The 9517-nt window shown below is 43.2% G+C and overlaps 1 long non-coding RNA gene across 1 annotated transcript in view; it reads left to right on the top strand.

Moving 5' to 3' along the window:
- The first annotated feature begins 43 nt into the window (after positions 1–43).
- The window catches only part of LOC121830281 (uncharacterized), a 32005-nt gene continuing 22531 nt past the window's right edge, over positions 44–9517 (top strand). The window contains exon 1 of the long non-coding RNA XR_006073422.2: positions 44–234. This is a non-coding gene — a long non-coding RNA (uncharacterized LOC121830281). The remainder of the gene's footprint in view (positions 235–9517) is intronic.

Below are 9517 nucleotides of genomic sequence, written 5' to 3'. Positions count from 1 at the left end.
GACTTGTGGCATTTGATGAACGCTGAGTTTAAAAGGACGACTCGGTCGGGAGAGACTGGCCTTGGGGCGGAGGGTGTGCACGTCGGAAGCGCCGAGGGGAGCACGCTCGCAGGCCTGGTTTCTATGGACACTGAATTTGGGGGACGGGATGGAAGTATAGCTAGTGGAGTTGGGACCGATGCATGCTAAGCACTGCACCAGAATTAACTTTCATGACCCTCACAACCTTATGAGGTAGGTTCTAACTAGGAAGATTTTGTAAATAAGGAACCCCGGGCTTCACGAGGTTGACTGGCAGAAGTCACCACGCTAGGAAGTGGCCAGCACTTCAAAGTCAAAACTACAGAGCCTGATGTGTCACGAGAGCCATTTTTGATTCTTGACTAACCCCAGATACCAAAATCCCTTGAAGAGGTAAATTAGTATTTTTGGGGTTGGTGTGTGTGTGTGTGTGTATGGGGGGGTTTCAAGACAGTGTTTCTCTGTAGCTCTGGCTGCCCAGGAACTCTGTAGACCAGGCTGGCCTCGAACTCGAGATCCTCCTGCCTCTGCCTGGGGAGTGCTGGCATTAAAGTCCTGCGCCACCACACCCAGTAAGAAAAAAAAAATTTTTTTTGGGTTTTTGATTTTTCGAGACAGGGTTTCTCTGTGTAGCTTTGCACCTTTCCTGGGACTCGCCCTGTAGACCAGGCTGGCCACGAACTCACAGAGATCTGCCTGGCTCTGCCTCCGAGTGCTGGGATTAAAGGCGTGCGCCACCACCGCCCGGCCAAGAAAAATTTTTTTGAAGATTACTGCATACCAGAACCCTGCTCTCCTCCTCATGTGCCCTCCAGCCTCTCCTCACCTACACTCCCTTTTCCTAACTCTCTGAAATAGGCTCTGTAGTTTCTCTTGTGAATGATGAACCAGAGATTAAAGAGAAGCTGCCCTGAGCTGTCACCTAACCTTCTCACAGTAAGAAATGTTAGGTAGGCTCCAGTCTGAAATCCACTGACAAGTACTGCTTATGAGCAATAATTGGCCTTTTATATCCCATAAAAGAGTAGAAGGGGTGGGGCTGGGGATTTAGCTCAGTGGTAGAGTGCTTGCCTAGCAAGCACAAGGCCCTGGGTTCGGGCCTCAGCTCCAAAAAAGAGTAGAAGGGTAAAGCTTTTCAGATCATTGGGGCGGTTAGAACTTAAAACAGCGGTGCTTGAGGATTGTTTAAGGCTAGGGTGTTCAGTGGTACCATATTTAATTTTTAGGAGTCTGGGGGTGGTACTTGGAACATTCTGGTGGTAAGTGTTCAGGGAGATGGTTTGAAAAGGTGAGCTAGAAGCCGGGCGGTGGTGGTGCACGCCTTTAATCCCAGCACTCGGGAGGCAGAGCCAGGCAGATCTCTGTGGGTTCCAGGCCAGCCTGGGCTACAGAGTGAGTTTCAGGAATGGCACAAAGCTACACAGAGAAACCCTGTCTCGAAAAACCAATAAATAAATAAATAAATAAATAAATAAATAAATAAATAAATAAATAAATAAATAAGAAAAGGTGAGCTAGAGAAATGGGAAGAATCTGGAGTTTTGTTGTTGTTTTATTCTTGAGGCACGGTCCCATTCACCCTGTGCTGGCCTCAACCCCTACCTGTGTGGCTGAGGACACTCTTACATCTGTGCTTCTCTCTCCCTCCCACCCTGGGATTGCAGGCATGCACCCCGATTGCAGGTGTGAATTTATAAGGGTATGCACTATGGAATGTGGTGGGAAACAGAGTGGTACATTCACAGTATAAACCTGGAGCATCTACCTTTGATGCTTGTACTGTGCCCTTAGGCAAGGCAAACCTCATTCTCCACTCTGTACAAGAAAGATAATACCCACCTCATATAACCTACCTCAGGGTTACTATGACAATACAGTTAAACAATTTTTACTCATCCCCCCACCGCCGATGCTGGAGGTAAGTGCTTCTCCACTACTGAGCTTTATCTCCAGCCCGTTTTTTTCTTATTTCACTTATTTTTTTCTTCATTTAAAAAATAGTCTTTTGAAAACTCTGCTTTTTCAAGGCGATGGATGGAGCTTAAAGAAGTACAGTACTGGGCTGGAGAGATGGCTCGGAGGCTAAGAAGTACAGTCCTTGTCTAATGTGCATGAGGCCCAGGGTTGGGTCCCTAGCACCACCCAAAAAAGGAAAAAAAGAAAGATAGGCGTGGTGGTGTACACCTTTCATGTCCCCAGCCCTCTGGAGACAGGCAGGCAGATCTGTATGAGTTTGAGGCCAGCCTGGTCTGTATAGTGAGATCCAGGACAGCCAAGGCTAAATAGTGAGACCCTGTCTCCAAATAAATAAATAGATAGATAGATAGATTTCCCCAGCCCATGCTCACCGGAAGTGACACTAATTAAATGCAATGGGGCACCAAAACAAAATAGACAGGAGAGTTACAAAGAACGTATTCAGCAGGAGGGGCTAACAGAGGTTGGTGAAGGGGGAATATGATCAAAAGTACATTATAAGGACTTTATAAAAGAATAAATGGATTTTTTTTTCCATAAAACTAATTCTAAACCCTGAAGGCCCCTCACTTGACTAGCCCCCACTTCCAAGGCACTGAGCAGGATCATATTCTTGTTATATAATTTTAGTTTCTGAGAGAGCTATCAAAATTCTAGACACCTCAGACCCTGTAAAACCTGGATGGGGCAGAAAGGGACTTAATGTTCTGAGTCGAGTCTAGGCTTTGGAATCACAATTGCTATCTGGACAATTAATTAACTGAACTCTGGCTTCAAATCCCTTCCCAAAGTAAGTTAAAAGATAAATATTGAGAAGCCTGAGCTAAAAAGTGATCAGTAAATCTTTCAAAAGTCCTCCATCTATGAATGAATATTTTTATTTTTAATTAAACTTGTGTAGAGTGTGTGTGAAGGCTAGGGAACAACTTTTGGGAATCAATTCTCTCAGTGTATGAGACCTGTGGGCATTGAACTCAGATTGTCAGGCTTGCCAACAAGTTCCTTATCTACAGAGCCATCTTGCTGGCCCATGAATTAATATTACTATTTACAAGATGCATAGGAGGGAAGATCAAAAGGACTACGGGAGGCTGAACATGTAGCTCAGTGGTCGAGCACTTGTGTATCATGCACAGGGACTTTTATGTGATATCCAGCACTCCAAACAACAACCAAAAAAAGGCAAAGCAAACAATAGGGCAGGTGATTTGGAGAAAACAATGGGATAATACCAATTAAAGTCCTTGTTCTAATTTAAGCCATGACATATTGAGGAAATAAACTGAGAAACAGATTCAAAAATTTAAAGCTAGAGAACACTACGCGCTTCCTCCAGACGCAGGTGGATAACAGCCTGAGTGAGCCTCCACCTCACCAGGAAACTACTGAAGTTCCTGTGCGATCAAAGACTTTTACAAGAACCTGATGGATGGAGAGGACAAAGCCCATGGCAGCTGTGAAGGCCCTGACATTGTATCTGACAAATTAATACTGTCTGCTGGTCATGCATCTATTGAAAAAATAAATAAATAAATAAATTAGAGAGAGAACATACTCTTTTCTGTTACATCAGGACCAATAAAGGCCATGCTGAATGGGACAGGTCGGTTTGCCAACAATGAAACCAGTGAGGTCAGTTTTAGAGAAATCCCCTTCACATGTGCTATCCAAAGTACCCGTGTATTTTACTTACAAGGTCTGCCACATGAACACTACTGAGATTTCCCAACTGCACCGGAACTGCTCATAACTGTGAACTTATTAGATTGTTAAATAAAAAATAGTAAGATTTCAAGGTAAGAGTTACAACTTCATAAATTACTGACAGCATAAGAAATGCAAATTGAAAAATACTGACAATGTACTTTATCTGGAAAGGAAAAAAATCATAGCATTTTTCCTCTGGAAATTTGGAACTACTTAACTTACATTCCCTCAATTCTGCCACTTTTTTGATATAGAAAACAGGAAGTTCCTATTACCCCATTTTACTAACAATAACAATACAGTAAAGAATTCTTTTAAACACAGAGCTTATTCAGCCAAGAACACACCCCACACAATTTATAATTAATACGGAAAATGAAGTTTGCAAATGCCAGGCCAAATAAACACTCCAGTGGCCATATTTATAAAAAGTGATTGGTAATTTTTGGAAACATCTACAAGTGTTTGTGAATAAACATTATAATTTGTCTTTGTAAAAGTATGAAAGTGGGAGAGATGGGAAGGGGCAGAGCTTGTAGTTGGATAGAGCTGAATCATGTGTGGAACAAGAGCTGGCTAAGTGAACACTGGAAATGCTCATCTTGAAGACCCTCTAAAGTTTCAAACATTCTCGTTCCAAGCATCCTCATCTAGGCGCTTGTGAGTCAGCTGTGGTCCTGCTGCTTCCCAAAGCCTTCCTCTGGGTCTCTAAAGTGTTTTGAAGGGGAACTCAGTCACGATAAGGTGTGCTCAAGGCCTGCTCTGAACTCTTTCTCCTCAGCTCTTGCTATTTTGAACCTTTTATCACCAGCTTGCACCAGTTCAGCATCCTGATCTGCTGCTTCCCGGGCTTCCTGCTCACAGGAGATAATTCGGTCAAATTAGTTTGACAGAAAACAAATTGCCTGTCATAAAAATTTCTTCAATGTGACAAAGTAGTAAACACTTACTTACAACACTTTTTAGTATGGGTGCCTGGGCAAAAATGCTTCGTTTGTGCTGAGGGGGTCCTGGTGGTTTGGTGGGCACACGGGAGTATGCCCATACACTGATATATTTGTCAAAGAATCATATGGTGTCTATTTTCTACTTTTTTTTTTTTTACATTCAGGCAAAACACCCATATGCGTACAAAAATAATTTTAAAAATTATAAAAAATGCATGAGTATAAGTTGCCATCTGTAGCTATTAATACCAGAAGAGAAAATGCAGAGTTTGAGGCCATCTTAGTAAGCTTCTTGGTAGGGCCAAACAACCATTATGAAAACTGTTGACCATGAAACCTGCTTTTAACATCAGAAAGTCACTACTGCCTCTTCCCCATCGGAATTAGTAGTAGTGTGAGTCTAGGCACCCAAGTTGGAGGCAGAGATGTTGGACATAGATTTTGAACTTAATTTTGAGGTCCTCTATAGAGCTGGAGGTATGACACAGTAGTAGAACACTTGCCTAGCACTTATGAGGCCCTGTGTTCCATCCCTAGAACCACAATAAATAAAAAAAAATTATCTGTGGTGCCATGTGAGAGCCCCACATCTTCCATGAGGTCTGGCACAGCATATGACCTGTAACACCTGTATCTAGGTGAGGTTCAGAAGCTATCAGACCTACAGTGTAGCTTTTCCTGTCTCTATATTTTACAAGCCCTGGGTTATAGCCAAGCATGTACTATGATCCCAGCAGTCTTGGAGGCAGACACAGGAGGTCACAGCACCTGGGCTATACACAGTGAGACCCTGCCTATGAATAAATAGCTTCAGATGTTGTGCCTTTATTTGCTCTGATATGGGCACCTTTTTGTGGTCTTACAGTATGGCATCCCTCTTTGGGTAGAAATGTAAAGGTTTCCCCATTATAGTAGATGCTCTTATCATTCAGTGAACCATGTTCACACAGAACAGTTTGGTACGTAGAAGGTGGCACTTTATGGTGCTGATTTAGAATTATGAGCTGGGGACTGGGTCCAGCCAGAAGGCTCAGTGAGTGAATCGTTTGCTCTGAGAGTCTGACCACCCAAGTTTAATCCTCAGAAACTGTTAAGATGGCAGGAGAGAATCCTCTCCACAAAATTGTCCTCTGGCCTACAAGTTTGTGCCATGGCACCACACATACACACACACACTATACATGCATCAATTTTTTTTTCTTTTTTTAGAAAGCTGGGGTGGGGCATAAATTGGCAAAGTGCTGCCGTGCACATATGAGGACCTAAGCTTGCCTCTCTAGCACCCATGTAGCGGGGTGTGGTTTTGGACACACTTGTACTGGGGAGGTAGAGATGGCATGATCTCTGGAGCTCGTTGGTTACCTACTCTTGCTCAGTCTGTGAGCTCTGGGTTCTAATTCTGTCTCAAAACATAAGGTGGAGAGTAGCAGAAAAGACAGTCAATATTGTCCTCTGGCTTCATTCAGCATGTACTGGCATACACATACATACACACACACTCACAAAAGACTCGGGGCCTGCCTCACTGGCAGAAAAGGGGCCTCTGCCTGAGTGCTGCCTATTCCTGGAGAACATTTATATTCGGTATGTATCAGTACATTACTTATCCCTAAAGTTTATACAGATCGAAAAGCCTGAAGGGCCATGAAAAAACAATCCTTCAGCCCAGTATAAGCTAATGATAGATGATCAATGTGAGGAGGGAGAACCCACCAAAGCCTCTAGGCATCCAAATTCAGATGTTTAAAGGGCACTACGTGAAGCCCATGTCGTATTTAATATTTTTTTTTTAAATTCAAAAGATAGCACTTAGAGGTAGAGACTGAGATCAAGAGTTCAAAAAGGGAGGCCAGTGAGATGTCAGCAGGTAAAGAGCTTGCTGCCAAGCCTGACAATCTGATTTGAATTCTCGGGAACCCATAGGGTGGAAGGAAAGAACAGACTCTTGTAAATTATCTTCTGACCTCTGTGTGCTAAATAAATGTTTAACAAGGTTTGGTTCGGTTTTTCAAAATAAAGGAAGAAGCCATAAAACTTGTAAGACTCAGTTTTTGGATTGTTTTGTTTTGTTTTGTTTCACACCGGGTTTCTCTTTGTAGCCCTGGCTGTCTCGGAACTTGCTTCGTAGACCAGGCTGGCCTCCTGAATGCTGGGATTAAAGGCATGTGCCACCATGTCTGGCCCTTGTTTTTAATCAGTATAAAGGAGAAACACAACACAGGATGTTAGTGTGTGTGTGTGTGTGTGTGTGTGTGTCTTGGGGGCAGGGTGGAGGGGCAGTGCAGACTGAGAAATGGGCAAGCAAGTTCAGAGAGTGGGCCAAACAGTATTGCAGTAGACGGATTTATCCAGCGAAGCTCTTTGATTTGGTGTTTAGAAGGCAGACAAAAAGGTGCTTCCTCTGCAAAATATCTTCAGTGGTACCTGTGGTGACTTGAAAGGTCTCCAAGGAGAAGCCTAATCTTAGAACAGGGATCATAGTAACAAGACTTGGCAATCGCTCCTTCCCCACGTGGAGAGCTTTTCATTGTCACCTTTGGCAGATCAGGACTCAAATAAGAATAGTTCTTTTACAGCTTCATGCATAGTGCTCCCCTGAAAGAGACTCGTGCTTCCTTTGGTCGCCATGGCTACACTTCATCTTTTGCACTAGAATGACCCTGACTCCATAGCCAAAGGGACATTTTTTTTTCTCTCTCTCTGGTGTCTTAGAACATTTGGTCTCAGGCCAAAAACTTAAGGAGAGCCATTTAGTGTCCTGTCAAAGTGCACATTCCTCCTATGGGCTGCCACTTTTTTTAAAGATAGGATCTTATGTATCCCAGGCTGGCCTCAAGTTCACTGTGTTGCCAGATATAATCTAGAACAGCAATTCTCAACCTGTGGGTCTTGACCCCTTTGGAGGTCAAATGACCCTTTCATAGGGGTTACCTATGACCATTGGAAAACACAGATATTTGCTTTAGGATTTGTAACAGTAGCAAAATTACAGTTACGAAGTAACAGAAAAAAATAATTTTATGGTTGGGGTCACCCCAACATGAGGAACTGTATTAAAGGGTTGCAGCATTGGGAAGATGGAGGACCATTGACCTAGAACTTCTGATTGCCCTGCTTCTCTCTCCTAAATGAATGGATTACAGGCACGCACCACTACGTCCAGTTTCTTTTTTATTTTTTTAACCACCTCTAATTTAACAGAAGCTGAGATATCTTGTAGCAGTAGAATTCCCTTTGTTCTCTGTACTACCTACAGCTTGTCTGCTCTAAGTCTAGAGTGTAATCTCCGAGCTCAGAATACTTTGGCTAGAGTTACTATTTTTCACCACTCCCGAATTCCACCCATATGTACACATACCTCATTATTTTGCCTTCGTACACTAGCCACAGCAGGTACTAGAATTAAATTCTGGAGAAAGGACCTACTGTGCCAGCGGCCAATGAGAGGAAGAAAACCATAAATGGCAGACAAGCCATGCGTCTGGGTAGCCAAGTAGAGCACTGGGTATGACCATCTCAGGCTGCATCAGGCTCAGACAGGATAGATAACGGGTATTTATTTTTATTTTCAATGAAAAGATTAGTAAAAGTGGACCTTTCTAACTCTATCCTCTGTACCCTTTCTATTTCAGTAGTCCTTTGATCAGCTCAGACAAAACCATACCATGAAAGAGCCAAATCGGTTTTAACTACGACACAATAGCACATAATTCAGGCTATGAGAGCTACCAAGACCACTGACAACCAGTGGAATGAAGGATGGATACCGGGAATTACTCTGGGAACTCCCAGTCCCCGCAGCCATAAAGCTAAATAAAGGCCTTCTACAGAGAACCTAGAACAGTCCTGTCCTCCCAGAGTCATAGTGTATCACCAAGTAGTCTTATGCTCAATCATAAATTGAATAATTTTTTTAAGTAAAATCCTATAGAGGGGAGATTTAAACATAGGCCTGCTTGACTCAGTTTATACTAGGCTTTTATTTCTTTATTTCTTAATTTTTTTTTTCTGGAGCTGAGGACCAAACCCAAGGCCTTGCTCTTGCTAGGCAAGCGCTCTACCACTGAGCTAAATCCCCAACCCCAGGCTTTTATTTTGAAACAGCCTTGCCCTCTAGCCCAAGCTGATTTTGAACTCTTGTCTCCTGTCCCAGCCTCCTGAGTAGGATTACAATTATGTACCACCACTAAGCTTTTTTTCAAAAAATGCTGTTGCTGGGTGTGGTAGCACACACCTTTAATTCCAGCACTTGGGAGGCAGAAGCAGGTGGATTTCTGTAAGGTGGAGGACACCCTGGTCTACACAGCAAGTCTGAGTGAGAACTTAAAAAAAAGAAAAAAGACCAATAATAATAATGATAAATAGCCGGGCGGTGGTGGCGCACGCCTTTAATCCCAGCACTCGGGAGGCAGAGCCAGGCGGATCTCTGTGAGTTCGAGGCCAGCCTGGGCTACCAAGTGAGTTCCAGGAAAGGCGCAAAGCTACACAGAGAAACCCTGTCTCGAAAAACCAAAAAAAAAAAAAAAAAAAGATAAGTAAACAGTTGCTCTGTAACTGAGGCTATTCTGAAAATTGCTGTTTGTTGTCCCGCTCCCTCTTGCTCACCCTCCCCAGTTGGCCGTGGCAGGCTTCTAGTTAACTGTTCATATATATATATATATATATATATATATATATATATATATATATATATATTTATTTATTTATTTATTTATTTTTTGGTTTTTCAAGACAGGGTTTCTCTGTGTAGCTTTGCGCCTTTCCTGGAACTCGCTTTGGAGACCAGCTGGCTTCAAACTCACAGAGATCCGCCTGCCTCTACCTCCCGAGTGCTGGGATTAAAGGCGTGCGCCACCACCGCCTGG

Source organism: Peromyscus maniculatus, chromosome 6, assembly GCF_049852395.1.
Source record: "Peromyscus maniculatus bairdii isolate BWxNUB_F1_BW_parent chromosome 6, HU_Pman_BW_mat_3.1, whole genome shotgun sequence".
In the NCBI taxonomy this organism is placed as follows: Eukaryota; Metazoa; Chordata; class Mammalia; order Rodentia; family Cricetidae; genus Peromyscus; species Peromyscus maniculatus.
The sequence above is the reverse complement of the archived record's forward strand: the minus strand, read 5'-3'. Positions and strand labels throughout refer to the sequence as shown.